Source organism: Oncorhynchus tshawytscha, linkage group LG14, assembly GCF_018296145.1.
Source record: "Oncorhynchus tshawytscha isolate Ot180627B linkage group LG14, Otsh_v2.0, whole genome shotgun sequence".
Taxonomy (NCBI): domain Eukaryota; kingdom Metazoa; phylum Chordata; class Actinopteri; order Salmoniformes; family Salmonidae; genus Oncorhynchus; species Oncorhynchus tshawytscha.
Genome location: NC_056442.1, coordinates 4,404,219 through 4,420,052, shown reverse-complemented (window position 1 = coordinate 4,420,052; position 15,834 = coordinate 4,404,219). Strand labels below are relative to the sequence as shown.

The following is a 15,834-nucleotide window of genomic DNA, read 5'->3' as shown; positions in this document are numbered from 1 at the left end:
TTTGCATGTTAACGAAACATGTCAAGTTTCTTAACCACATGACATCGCTATTAACTTTATCAATTCATTTTTATTCACTTTACAGAGAAATACTTCCAAAAAAACGTAAATTCTTCCACCCAATAGGACTAGATGAATAAAAACAACTTTGGTTCGGGGACCTCGCCCGTCCAATCTATTGCAATGACTTTTACATTTTTTAAATTTTTTTACTTTGGCTGTTTTCAATGAAAACGTTTTCATGTATGAAAAAAAAAAAATGTTTATAACTTCAATAGCTTCCACCCCATATCACTTGAACCAACTTGTTTTGGTTCATGGACCTCATCAATACAATATAAGGCAATTACTTTTGCAGTTTTTGACTTGGGCTATTTTCTATAAATGTAATATCACTATATGTAAAACAATAAATAAAAAGACTTGCTTAAAACTTAAACAACTTCCACCCCTAAGGAGTTTCATAAATAAAACCACCTGTTATTTATTCAGGGACCTTGTCTGTACAATCTACAGAAAATACTTTCATATTTTCTGACTATGGCTATTTTCTATGCTATTGAATGGCTTTCTTTTCATATGACTTTCATGAGTACTACCAACTGTTATTGTGCTTTTGGGAGTCAGGAAAAATGTATGGTGTAAAAGGTACATTATTTTCTTTAGGAATGTAGTGAAGTAAAAGTAGGCAAAAATATGAATAGTAAAGTATAGATACCTAAAAGAAACGACTACTTTAAAGTATTTTTACTTACGTACTTTACACCACTGCATACATTATACATGTGTCACTCATCTATATGTTGACATTTTGAAACTCAGTGTCTATATTGCACCGGCTGTGTGTGTGTGTGTGTGTGTGTTACAATTATAATTGTACATAAAGTACTGACACCCAGCAGCAGTTACTGGGGACAACTGAGATCATTCTGTTCAGTGGAAATCAAGCTCTCACAGTGTTGTGGGTTGAAAAGTCCTCACCCAATACCCTGTCTAAAGAACATACCTCATTTTCATGTTTTGTTATTCTTTTAACAGCACCAGGGGATCGTGTTGTATGACCTTTTAAGTCCTATATATTCTTACATTCTAACACAGTTTAAAACACCAGTCCAACCCAGTTTGATCCAGTTTATCCCAGTAAGAGAGACATTCTAACCCAGAGGCACAAGACGAGGGCGGACACCTTCTCACGGCCCGAAGGAGCCGGGTGGACGGTTGCCAGGTAGAGATCCAGCTGCAACAGGAAACCCTGGCAGCGTGCAGCCGTCCCATCGTACTCCCGGGGAAGGGCGAGACGAATTCCACTGGGACCAGGTGCAGGGGGGTGACTGGCTGCAGGGGTGACTGGCTGCAGGGAAGTCAGGCGCAGGAGAGCAGAACTGGGTAAAAACCGGAGCAGTTTAATATGTTATCATGTCAACAATCAGGTTGAACCCAGTTTAAAAGCCTTAAAAACATCTGCTTGTCTAACCTGGACATTGGTCTGAAATTCTGACCGCAAGATGGCTTTGGGTTTGCAGCTGCATAGACACACACACACACACACTAGAGGTTTTCCTGCAGCCAGTCCATGTATCCTCTGATCATTCTTTCCCCCACATCGAAGAAAAACGGCCAGTGAGCAAAACTCAAGGCGCCGTGGAAACCGTCGTCATAGTGATGGCTGGAAACCGCAACACCAGCGTCTTGTAGCCTCCTGGTATACATCAACCCATCGTCTCTGAGCACATCATACTCACATGTTACAATGTAAGCTCGCGGCGTTCTACCCAGAACCCCCTGCTCCAACCAGCAGCAGCTCGGACATCCAGCAACCCCGGGAGAAGATCACCCTCCTGCCCTGTGACCTCCTGTGACCCCATCTCCATGCCAACAGGCTTGTAATGCTTAATGTGTTTGGCCGGCAGAAGGGTGGTCCAGTTGAGATGGGAGCGGAGGGAGGGAGGGATGGAGGGATGATGGAGGAAGGAGGGGGACAAGAGGAGGGGATGGAGAGAGGTATCAACCCCCAGGTAGAGCAGCCAGAACCTACGGAGAAAGAGAGAGAAGAGTTACTAACACAGGTGTGTATGTGACTGTGTGTGAACATGTACGTGTGTGAACCTGGCCATCATAGACGTGTGTGTGTGTGTGTACCTGGCCATCATAGACGTGTGTGTGTGTGTACCTGGCCATCATAGACGTGTGTGTGTGTGTGTGTACCTGGCCATCATAGACGTGTGTGTGTGTGTGTGAACCTGGCCATCATAGACGTGTGTGTGTGTGTGTACCTGGCCATCATAGACACGTGTGTGTGTGTGTTTATGTGTGTGTACCTGCTGTGCGACCGCTGCAGCCAGGTTTCCTCCAGCACTGTCGCCTGACACGGCCACGCGCTGTGGATCCACAGACAACTTTCCCAGAATGCCCAGCTCCAAGAAGTGCTTGGCTGCAGCCAGACAGTCCTTATACTGCACAGGGAAATGCACTTCTGGAGCCAGACGGTACCTAAACACACACACACACGCACACACGCACACACACACACACACACACACTTCTGGTAAAAGTTCCAAAAACCACTTTTTAAACCTTATAACAGTTCTGTCCAAACCTTAACTTGTTACTATAGCGTTATAAGAACCCAAGACTTTCATTTTGAGTGTGTGTGTGTGTAGATCTGAAGCTAATATAGTGTGAAAAGAGGAGACACTTACTCAACAGACACAACCACTGCATTCAGCTCATCAGACATCTGCCTACACAAGACATCATAGCTCCCCATCTCTGAGAGGAAGACAGGGAGAGGGGGAAGAGAGAGGTGGGGGAGTAGAGGAGAGAAAGAGAGATGGGGGAGTAGAGAAGGAGAGAGATGAGGGGAGTAGAGGAGAGAAAGAGAGAGATGGGGGAGCAGAGAAGGAGAGAGAGATGGGGGAGTAGAGGAGAGAAAGAGAGATGAGGGGAGTAGAGAAGGAGAGAGATTAGGGGAGTAGAGGAGAGAAAGAGAGAGATGGGGGAGTAGAGGAGAGAAAGATATGGGGGATTAGAGAGGGAGAGAGAGATGAGGGGAGTAGAGGAGGAGAGAAAGAGAGAGATGGGGAGTAGAGGAGAGAGAAAGAGAGAGATGGGGGAGTGGAGAAGGACAGAAAGAGAGAGATGGGGGAGTAGAGGAGGACAGAAAGAGAGAGATGGGGGAGTAGATAAGGAGATGGGGAGGAGAGAAAGAGAGATATTGGGAGATTAGAGAAGGAGAGAAAGAGGAAGAGAAGGAGAAAAAGAGATGTGAGGAGTAAAGAAGGAGAGAAAGAGATGGGTGGAGTAGAGAAGGAGAGAAAGAGAGAGGTGGGGAGGAGAGAAGGAGAGAGATGTGGGGGGGAGTAGAGGAGAGAAAGAGAGAGAGATGGGGGAGTAGAGAAAGAGAGAGATGAGGAGATTAGAGGAGAGAAAGAGATGGGGGTGTAGAGGGGAGAAAGAGAGAGATGAGGGGAGTAGAGGAGAGAAAGAGAGATGGGGGAGTGGAGAAGGAGAGAGAGATGGGGGAGTAGAGGAGGTCGAAAGAGAGAGATGGGGAGGAGAGAAAGAGAGATATGAGGAGAGTAGAGGAGGAGAGAAAGAGATGGGGGATCAGAGGAGAGAAAGAGAGAGAGATGAGGGGAGTAGAGGAGAGAAAGAGAGAGATGGGGGAGTGGAGAAGGAGAGAGATGGGGGAGTAGAGGAGGTGGAAAGAGAGAGATGGGGAGGAGAGAAAGAGAGAGATGAGGAGAGAAAGAGATGGGGGAGCAGAGGAGAGAAAGAGAGAGAGATGAGGGGAGTAGAGGAGAGAAAGAGAGAGATGGGGGAGTGGAGAAGGAGAGAGAGATGGGGGAGTAGAGGAGGAGAGAAAGAGAGAGAGGGGGTAGTAGAGAAGGAGAGAGAGATGGGGGAGTAGAGGAGGAGAGAAAGAGAGAGAGACGGGGGAGTGGAGGAGAAAAAGAGAGAGGATGACAGTGAGAAACCAATGGTTGTTACATTAGGATTACATCATGAACTAGATGTGTTTATGCTGGAAAACATACACACACTTACTAGTGGTCCCCAGGGCCCATCCTCCTCCATGGTAGAACATCACAGCCCTCCTCAGACCCCCGTCTCCTCCTCCTGCGGCGGGGGGCTCATACACGCGCACCGGGACTTTGTCAAAGTCCACGTCACTCACCCTCACCCCGCCTCCCTGTCTTCCCGCCATCTCCCCCAGGGACTCCGGCCCCGATATGGCCCCCCGAAACCATGGGATGTGGTGACTCAGACCCAGACACTGGCACAAGTCACCCTGGGGGTGGGAGAGAGAAGGACAGAGAGATAGACCTTTGAATGAGGTCTGAGAGAGCTGGAGTATCCCTGGTAGTTTAGTATGCTAACCTTGTTCTAGGAGCTAGGGCTTTGACGTGAGAGTGAGTGTTTGTTCTGTCCTACCAACATGGTCAATGTCACACCCTTGGCAATGACCTGCCATTTTACCTGCTGTTGTTGTGCTAGCTGATTAGCTGTTGTCTCACCTACTGTTTTAGCTAGCTTTCCCAATTCAACACCTGTGATTACTGTATGCCTCGCTGTATGTCTCTCTCAAATGTCAATATGCCTTGTATACTGTTGTTCAGGTTAGTTATCATTGTTTTAGTTTACAATGGAGCCCCTAGTTCCACTCTTCATACCCCTGATAACTCCTTTGTCCCACCTCCCACACATGCGGTGACCTCACCCATTACAACCAGCATGTCCAGAGATACAACCTCTCTCATCATCACCCAGTGCCTGGGCTTACCTCCGCTGTACCCGCACCCCACCATACCCCTGTCTGCGCATTATGCCCTGAATATATTCTACCATGCCCAGAAACCTGCTCCTCTTATTCTCTGTCCCCAACGCTCTAGGCGACCAGTTTTGATAGCCTTTAGCCGCACCCTCATACTACTCCTTCTCTGTTCCGCGGGTGATGTGGAGGTAAACCCAGGCCCTGCGTGTCCCCAGGCACCCTCATTTGTTGACTTCTGTGATCGAAAAAGCCTTGGTTTCATGCATGTCAATATCAGAAGCCTCCTCCCTAAGTTTGTTTTACTCACTGCTCTAGCACACTCTGCTAACCCTGATGTCCTTGCTGTGTCTGAATCCTGGCTCAGGAAGGCCACCAAAAATTCAGAGATTTCCATACCCAACTATAACATCTTCCGTCAAGATAGAACTGCCAAAGGGGAGGAGTTGCAGTCTACTGCAGAGATAGCCTGCAAAGTAATGTCATACTTTCCAGGTCCATACCCAAACAGTTCGAACTACTAATTTTGAAAATTACTCTCTCCAGAAATAAGTCTCTCACTGTTGCCGCCTGCTACCGACCCCCTCAGCTCCCAGCTGTGCCCTGGACACCATTTGTGAATTGATCGCCCCCCATCTAGCTTCAGAGTTTGTTCTGTTAGGTGACCTAAACTGGGATATGCTTAACACCCCGCCAGTCCTACAATCTAAGCTAGATGCCCTCAATCTCACACAAATCATCAAGGAACCCACCAGGTACAACCCTAACTCTGTAAACAAGGGCACCCTCATAGACGTAGCTCCAACTCCAAAAAGTTCTGGGACACTGTGAAGTCCATGGAGAACAAGAGCACCTCCTCCCAGCTGCCCACTGCACTGAGGCTAGGTAACACGGTCACCACCGATAACTCCATGATTATCGAAAACTTCAATAAGCATTTCTCAACAGCTGGCCATGCCTTCCGCCTGGCTACTCCAACCTCGGCCAACAGCTCCGCCCCCCCGGCAGCTCCTCGCCCAAGCCTCTCCAGGTTCTCCTTTACCCAAATCCAGATAGCAGATGTTCTGAAAGAGCTGCAAAACCTGGACCCGTACAAATCAGCTGGGCTTGACAATCTGGACCCCCTATTTCTGAAACTATCCGCCGCCATTGTCGCAACCCCTATTACCAGCCTGTTCAACCTCTCTTTCATATCGTCTGAGATCCCCAAGGATTGGAAAGCTGCCGCAGTCATCCCCCTCTTCAAAGGGGGAGACACCCTGGACCCAAACTGTTACAGACCTATATCCATCCTGCCCTGCCTATCTAAGGTCTTCGAAAGCCAAGTCAACAAACAGGTCACTGACCATCTCGAATCCCACTGTACCTTCTCCGCTGTGCAATCTGGTTTCCGAGCCGGTCACGGGTGCACCTCAGCCACACTCAAGGTACTAAACGATATCATAACCGCTATCGATAAAAGACAGTACTGTGCAGCCGTCTTCATCGACCTTGCCAAGGCTTTCGACTCTGTCAATCACCATATTCTTATTGGCAGACTCAGTAGCCTCGGTTTTTCGGATGACTGCCTTGCCTGGTTCACCAATTACTTTGCAGACAGAGTTCAGTGTGTCAAATCGGAGGGCATGCTGTCCGGTCCTCTGGCAGTCTCTATGGGGGTGCCACAGGGTTCAATTCTCGGGCCGACTCTTTTCTCTGTATATATCAATGATGTTGCTCTTGCTGCGGGCGATTCCCTGATCCACCTCTACGCAGACGACACCATTCTATATCTACTTTCGGCCCGTCATTGGACACTGTGCTATCTAACCTCCAAACAAGCTTCAATGCCATACAACATTCCTTCCGTGGCAACTGCTCTTAAACGCTAGTAAAACCAAATGCATGCTTTTCAACCGATCGCTGCCTGCACCCGCATGCCCGACTAGCATCACCACCCTGGATGGTTCCGACCTTGAATATGTGGACATCTATAAATACCTAGGTGTCTGGCTAGACTGCAAACTCTCCTTCCAGACTCATATCAAACATCTCCAATCGAAAATCAAATCAAGAGTCGGCTTTCTATTCCGCAACAAAGCCTCCTTCACTCACGCCGCCAAGCTTACCCTAGTAAAACTGACTATCCTACCGATCCTCGACTTCGGCGATGTCATCTACAAAATGGCTTCCAACACTCTACTCAGCAAACTGGATGCAGTCTATCACAGTGCCATCCGTTTTGTCACTAAAGCACCTTACACCACCCACCACTGCGACTTGTATGCTCTAGTCGGCTGGCCCTCGCTACATATTCGTCGCCAGACCCACTGGCTCCAGGTCATCTACAAGTCCATGCTAGGTAAAGCTCCGCCTTATCTCAGTTCACTGGTCACGATGGCAACACCCATCCGTAGCACGCGCTCCAGCAGGTGTATCTCACTGATCATCCCTAAAGCCAACACCTCATTTGGCCGCCTTTCCTTCCAGTTCTCTGCTGCCTGTGACTGGAACGAATTGCAAAAATCGCTGAAGTTGGAGACTTTTATCTCCCTCACCAACTTCAAACATCAGCTATCTGAGCAGCTAACCGATCGCTGCAGCTGTACATAGTCTATTGGTAAATAGCCCACTCATTTTCACCTACCTCATCCCCATACTGTTTTTATTTATTTACTTTTCTGCTCTTTTGCACACCAATATCTCTACCTGTACATGACCACCTGATCATTTATCACTCCAGTGTTAATCTGCAAAATTTTAATTATTCGCCTACCTCCTCATGCCTTTTGCACACATTGTATAAAGACTCCCCCTTTGTTTTCTACTGTGTTATTGACTTGTTAATTGTTTACTCCATGTGTAACTCTGTGTTGTCTGCTCACACTGCTATGCTTTATCTTGGCCAGGTCGCAGTTGCAAATGAGAACTTGTTCTCAACTAGCCTACCTGGTTAAATAAAGGTGAAATAAAAAATAAAAAATAAATGACCACCATAGGAGTTTGCAAGTCAGCACAGATCTTTGACCAGGATAGGGCTCCCCAAGGCCCCTTTTAACAATCTGTCTCTGTCGGTCCTTTCACCTACTAGCCTAAAGCCTGGGGTCTAGACAATGTTGTGAATGTTGCTCTCTTCTCCACTGACACAAGTTACATTAGCTAAAGGTGCTCTGTTAACCCCAGTGTGTATGTGCGTGTTTGTTTATGTGTCTTTACCCCAGGCACTACTTACACCATGACTGTGTGAAATCTAGGTGAAGGGCCACACACACACACACACACACACACCCACACACACACACACACACACACACACACACACACACACACACTAGAAATGATCTTGTGCTGTATTTAGCTAGTTCAAATTAATTATCCACATATGATTTCACACAAGGGATGGAGAAAGCACAGTAAAGCATTGTTTTATGTCTATCACCAAATCAGTTCACATGTTCTACTTGTTCAGACGAACTAGCTAGCTTTACAACACATCACATGTTAACTGCATTATAAACTATCTAGCTAGTTTAGCCTCCAATTCTGTTTCTCCAACCAACAGGCCTAAACCTGCTGCACCTGACTGCGATACATAAGTCGAGCGATAGAGAAAGCATTGCATTGCCTACTACTCGTTAATATAAAGAAGATTCTGCAACTTTAGCACTTTGGCCCGGCAAGCTTTCAGAAATGAAAATGTATTGAAACACCATTTTACCAGTATTATAATTGTCTTTGATTTGTCTAGAAAATAATATCTGATAATGGCTGCGATCGAGCTATTCAGGAATGTATGTATTTTTGTAGTTTGCCTCAGACAGCCATAGACAAATGTCATTTCCATCACGTCATTCAACATCCATTTTATACAATGATACAATGATTTTATAACACATTTCTTATACATTTGTACATGAACTTGCATTAAATATCCTTTTTTTGTCCTTTTTCCCTGTTGTTGCTCTGCTGTTGACATCACGTTCATAGAATCTAGTGGGTTTCTCTTCTGTGTCTGTGCTAATTCTGTTACACGGCTTTTTCCTGGAGGATTGAAGAGTTGAGGGCCTGTTTTCATTTTCGTTGCTTTTGTTGAAAATCCAAATTCTCTGTTTGCAGCTTTGTCCAGGCCATACTTTCTCAAGATGTTACCTCTGAGCATTTTTACTTTTGCTTTAACTTTGCAATGATGGCATTTTGAAACAATAAAATCCTTCTCAAGTTCTTTGGAGTTCGCTTCATTTTCTGTTTTGTCTTTGGGGAATCTTGTCTCTCCATTTTTCTTCATCAGTTGATAATACATTTGCTTTGTATTTCTCAGTTTTCCGTTAAGTTTGATCAAGCAAAGATCTCTATGTTTTTGAGCGTCCTCTTCCAACCTTTTCCCTTCCAGCAAGTATTTGACTTCTCATTCCTGTTGCAGGTGATGAGGACGGGGTATCAGGATGTGCATCAGGGGCAGGTAAGTTAGGGGCAGGTATGATGGCCTCATGTTCTGGCTGCAAGTCATCTGGTGACTGAGGTGGTGTGTTGCCTGATAGGTACAGTGAGGGAAGAAAGCATTTGATCCCCTGCTGATTTTGTAGGTTTGCCCACTGACAAAGAAATGATTTGTCTATAATTTTAATGGTAGGTTTATTTGAACAGTGAGAGACAGAATAACAACAACAAAATCCAGAAAAACGCATGTCAAAAATGTTATAAATTGATTTGCATTTTGTATTTTTGGACTTAGGCTATTTTCTATGAATTTAAAATCATTATATGTGAAAAAATACTTGATTAAAACGTAAATAGCTTCCACCCCTAAGGCCTTTCATAAATAAAAACAACTGTTATTAGTTCAGGGAAATCCCGCTATGCCCTCTGACGAAACATCAAACAGGCAAAGATTGAATCTTACTACACCGGCTCCGACTGTGGCAGGACTTGCAAACTATTACAGACTACAAAGGGAAGCACCGCGGAGAGTTTCCCAGTGACATGAGCCTAACAGACAGCTAAATAACTTCTATGCTTCGAGGCAAGTAACACTGAAACAAGCATGAGAGCATCAGCTGTTCCGGAAGACTGTGTGATCACGCTCTCTGCAACAGCCTATGGGAGTAAGACCTTTAAACAGGTCAACATTCACAAGGCCGCAGGGCCAGACGGATTACCAGAACGTGTACTCCGAGCATGCGCTGACCAACTGGCAAGTGTCTTCACTGACATTTTCAATCTCTCCCTGTCTGAGTCTGTAATACCAACATGTTTCAAGCAGACCATCATAGTCCCTGTAACCCAAGAACACCAAGGTAACCTGCCTAAATGACTACCGACCCGTAGCACTCACATCTGTAGCCATGAAATGCTTTGAAAGGCTGGTCATGGCTCACATCAACAACATTATCCCAGAAACCCTAGACCCCACTCAAATTTGCATACCGTACCAACAGATCCACAGATGATGCAATCTCTATTGCACTCCACACTGCCCTTTCACACCTGGACAAAAGGAACACCTATGTGAGAATGCTATTCATTGACTACAGCTCAGTGTTCAACACCATAGTGCCCTCAAAGTTCATTACCAAGCTAAGGACCCTGGGACCAAACACCTCCCTCTGCAACTGGATCCTGGACTTCCTGACGGGCCGCCCCCAGGTAGTAAGGGTAGGTAACAACACATTCGCCACGCTGATCCTCAACATGGGGGCCCCTCAGGGGTGCGTGCTCAGTCCCCTCCTGTACTCCTGTTCACTCATGACTGCACGGCCAGGCACAACTCCAACACCATCATTAAGTTTGATCACTGACAACGATGAGACAGCCTATAGGGAAGAGGTCAGAGACCTGACCGTGTGGGCTAGTTAAGAACAAGTTCTCATTTACAACTGCGACCTGGCCAAGATAAAGCAAAGCAGTGCGACACAAACAACAACACAGAGTTACACATGGGATAAACCAGCCTACGGTCAATAATACAATAGAAAAAAAGAAAGTCTATATACAGTGTGTGCAAATGGCATGAGGAGATAAGACAATAAATAGGCCATAGTAGCAAAGTAATTACATTTTAGCAGATTAACACTGGAGTGATAGATGAGCAGATGATGATGTGCAAGTAGAAATACTGGTGTGCAAAAGAGCAGAAAAGTAAATAAAAACAATATGGGGATGGGGTAGGTAGATTGGGTGGGCTATTTACAGATGGACTATGTACAGCTGCAGCAATCGGTTAGTTGCTCAGATAGCTGATGCTTAAAGTTAGTGAGGGAAATGTAAGTCTCCAGCTTCAGCGATTTTTGCAATTCGTTCCAGTCACTGGCAGCAGAGAACTGGAAGGAAAGGCGGCCAAAGGAGTTGCTGGCTTTGGGGATGACCAGTAAGATATACCTGTTAGAGCGCGTGCTACGGGTGGGTGTTGTTATCGTGACCAGCTCGCCGAAGTCGAGCATCGGTAGCATAGTCAGTTTTACTGTGGTAAGTTTGGCGGCGTGAGTGAATGAGGCAAGACACAGGAGATGATTGTGGACTACAGGAAAAGGAGGACCGAGCACGCCCCCATTCTCATCGACGGGGCTGTAGTGGAGCAGGTTGAGAGCTTCAGGTTTCTTGGCGTCCACATCACCAACCAACTAACATGGTCCAAACACACCAAGACAGTCGTGAAGAGGGACTGAAAAGATTTGGCATGGGTCCTCAGATCCTCAAAAGGTTTTACAGCTGCACCATCGAGAGCATCCTAACTGGTTGCATCACTGCCTAGTATGGCAACTGCTCGGCCTCCGACTGCAAGGCGCGACAGAGGGTAGTGCGTACGGCCCAGTACATCACTGGGGCCAAGCTTTCTGTCATCCAGGATCTCTATACCAGGTGGTGTCAGAGGAAGGCCCTAAAAGTTGTCAAAGACTCCAGCCACCCTCGCCATAGACTGTTCTCTCTGCTACAGCATGGCAAGCAGTACCGGAGTGCCAAGTCTAGATCCAAGAGGCTTCTAAACAGATTCTACTCCCAAGCCACAAGACTCCTGAACATCTAATCAATTGGCTACCCAGATGATTTGCATTGCCCCCCCCATCTTTTACGCTGCTGCTACTCTTTGTTTATTATCTATGCATAGTCACTTTAATAACTCTACCTACATGTACATATTACCTCAATTACCTTGACTAACTGGTGCCCCTCACATTGACTCTGTACCGGTACCCCCTGTATATATAGCTTCGCTATTGTTATTTTTCTGCTGCTCTTTAATTATTTGTTACTTACATCTTTAAAAAAAAAAACTTTTTTCTACATGGTAGAATAATAGTGAAGACATCAAAACTATGAAAAAACACATATGAAATCATGTAGTAACCAAAACAGTGATGAACAAATCAAAATATGTTCTATATTTTAGATTCTTCAAAGTAACCACCCTTTCCCTTGATGACAGCTTTGCACACTCTTGGCATTCTCTCAACCAGCTTCATGAGGAATGCTTTTCCAACAGTCTTGAAGGAATTCCCACATATTCTGAGCACTTGTTGGCTGCTTTTCCTTCACTCTGTGGTCCAACTCATCCCAAACCATTCACAATTAAGTTGATGTCGGGTGATTGTGGAGGCCAGGTCATCTGATGCAGCACCATCTCTGTCCTTCTTGGTCAAATAGCCCTTACACAGACTGGAGGTGTGTTTTGGGTCATTGTCCTATTGAAAAACAAATGATTGTCCCACTAAGCGCAAACCAGATGGGATGGCGTATCTGTCACGATCGTCATAATAACACTCGGACCAAAGCTTGGAATCGGTTCGACATATTTTATTGATAGTCAAACGCACAAAAAACAATAAAGAATAAACGATACGTGACGCTCAAGCAGTGCTCACAGGCAACTACACAGAAACAAGATCCCACAAAACTCAGTGGGGAAATGGCTGCCTAAATATGATCCCCAATCAGAGACAACGATAAACAGCTGCCTCTGATTGGGAACCATACCAGGCCAACATAGAAATAAATGCACTAGATCACCCACCCTAGTCACACCCCGACCTAACCAAAATAGAGAATAAAAAGGCTCTCTATGGTCAGGGCGTGATAGTATCGCTGCAGAATGCAGCCATGCTGGTTAAGTGTGCCTTGAATTCTAAATACATCACAGCCAGTGTCACCAGCAAAGCACCCCCACACCATCACACCATCACACCTCCTCCATGCTCCGGGCTAATGTCCATTGCTCATGTTTCTTTGCCCAAGCAAGTCTCTTTTTCTTATTAGTGTCCTTTAGTAGTGATCTCTTTGCAGCAATTTGACCATGTAGGCCTGATTTCACGATGTCTCCTCTTAACAGTTGAAGTTGAGATGTGTCTGTTACTTGAACTCTGTGAAGCATTTATTTGGGCTGCAGTCTGAGGCTGGTATCTCTAATGAACTTATCCTCTGCAGCAGAGGTAACTTTGGGTCTTCCTTTCCTTTCATCATAGGGCTTGATGGTTTTTGTGACAGCACTTGAAGAAACCTTTCTTGAACTTATCCGGATAGACTGACCTTCATGTTTTAAAATAATGATGGAGTGTCGTTTCTCTTTGTTTATTTGAGCTGTTCCTGCCATAATATGGACTTGGTATTTTACCAAATAGGGCTGTCTACTGTATACCAACCCTACCTTTTCACAACACAACTGATTGGCTCAAACGCATTAAGAAGGAAATAAATTCTACAAATTAACTTTTAACAAGGTACACCTGTTAATTTAAATTTATTCCAGGTGACTTCCTCATGAAGCTGGTTGAGAGAATGCCAAGAGTATGCAAAGCAGTCATCAAGGCAAAGGGTGGCAACTTTGAAGAATCTCAAATATAAAATATATTTTGATTTGTTTAACACTTTTGGGGTTACTGCTTGATTCCATATGTGTTATTTCATAGTGTTGATGTCTTCACTATTATTCTACAATGTAGAAAATAGTAAAAATAAAGAAAACCCATTGAATGAGTAGGTGTGTCCAAACTTTTGACTGGTACTGTAATCCTGGCAAAGTCCTAATCATAAAGCTAAGAATACTGCACTCCAAGGTCCCTTAACTACCCCAGTGTGTGGAAGCCGACAGCGAATGGAAGTATGGGAAACTATGTTTTTTGGTTGGGACGCAGTTAACTAGTATGACCAGTAGGTGACGCTATTAGTCTCAGAATGAAAACGGGATGTGGTCTGTACTGGCACCGTTAGGTTTAGGACAGCAGAGGTCGTCAGTGGCCAGAAGAACATTCAGCCACTGAATCACAAGACAACTACAGCTAGGGGTTTTCCTAACCATGAGTCCTGAGTCCTGACCAACTTTTTTTTTTAAAGCCTCTATCTCCAGGCCATCAGACTGTTGAAAAGCCATCACTAGCCGGTACCCTGGCCTGCACCTTAGACACTATCACTAGCCGGCTACTTGCCCGGTACTCTGCCCTGAACCTTGAGACTAATGCCCCATGTGTATAGATAGAGTCATTGAACGCTGTCCCCCTCATATTCTGTTAATATACTGTTGTTTACTCACCGTGTATGTATCTACTGTAATATACCTATCCTAATATAGCTCCTACTGTACATACCATTGTCTTTCCAAATGATATACTGTCTATACACACACCACATATTTATATTCTGGATTCTGTCACATGCTCACTCTGATATATCTACTCTGGATTGTTGATTGGACCCATTCTGTCATTTCTTGATTTCTTATATCGATGTATTATTTGTGTATTGTGAAGTATTCTACTGCACGGTTGGAGCTAGAAACATAAGCATTTTGCTGCACCTGCTATAACACCTGGAAATCTGTGTATGCGACCAATATACTTTGATTTGATTCAATCAGAACTATAGCCTCCCTAATAGTATTGTAGTGGTTTCTCTCCCTCAATTCTCTCTCTCTCCCTCTCTCTCTCTCTCTCTCTCTTCTCTCTCTCTCTCTCTCTCTCTCTCTCTCTCTCTCTCTCTCTCTCTGTCTCTCTCTCTCTCTCTCTCTCTCTGTCTCTCTCTCTCTCTCTCTCTCTCTCTCTCTCTCTCTCTCTCTCTCTCTCTCTCTCTCTCTCTCTCTCTCTCTCTCTCTCTCTCTCTCTCTCTCTCTCTCTCTCTCCACTCTCTCTATCTCTCTTCCCCGCTGTATCTCATCCCTTGGAGACCCTCCTGGATATGTAAGAAAACAACAGATTCAAATTTTAGATCTGAACTCTGCCCCTCATTTTCCAAAACACAACTGTGTGTGTGTGTGTGTAGACCAGCAGCACTAGACTGTGTCAGATTGGGTGATTGGGAAGATGGGTGTGTTTTCTTTCTTTCCCAGAAGTGTGAACTTGCTCACTCCCCCTCGTGTGTGTTTATGTATGTGTCTCTTGCTCAACCACTGGATACTAGTATTCTGTGTGTGTGTGTCTTGTTCCCAACCCGGAGGCTAGCTTCCCTGTCTTCTGTGGCGGACCAAAGTGTTGAGTTGTGAGCCAGAGACTGACTGAAATGGAAATGCACTTCTGTCTCATGCATTTATTCCTGCTAGATTACTGTATCCAGCACCTCAGTGTGTGTGACAGAGAGAAAAGCTCAAATGGAAAAACGTGTCATTTACTCATGTTAACAATTTACTGTAACTCCTGTCAGCCAGAGGCAGTCAGTCTGCCCCCAATGCCTCACACCCACCCACACACCCACCCACCCAATATCAAGAGACGACAGTACAAGAGAGCGAGGAGGGAATGAAATAAGGGGAGGAAGGGAAATGGGGAGAGGGAAGAAAGTTAGTGTGTCTCGAGTCTCGACGGCCATCAGGAAGACATGGGTGACAATCACCATCTACACACGCACGCACGCGCACACACACGCACGCACGCACGCACGCACACACACACACACACACACATTGACTACTACAGTATAACTTTGTAATGATCTTGTAATAATGTGCTTGGGGCAGAAAGAGAAAGCCACGCTCATCCACACACCTGTTTGCAAATCTGAGTCAACGTTCAAACATTGAAAAGAAACCTACTCAAACTCACAAACAGTGTAGTGATAATGTAAGGCTTTCATTATATTTCTTCCACATTTACAGACTTTCAAACATG

The 15,834-nt window shown here is 45.4% G+C and overlaps 1 pseudogene; it reads right to left on the bottom strand.

The window, feature by feature from the left end:
• Positions 1-1,467: 1,467 nt before the first annotated feature.
• Positions 1,468-4,440, bottom strand: LOC121838668 (annotated as a pseudogene).
• Between the last annotated feature and the right edge of the window lie 11,394 nt (positions 4,441-15,834).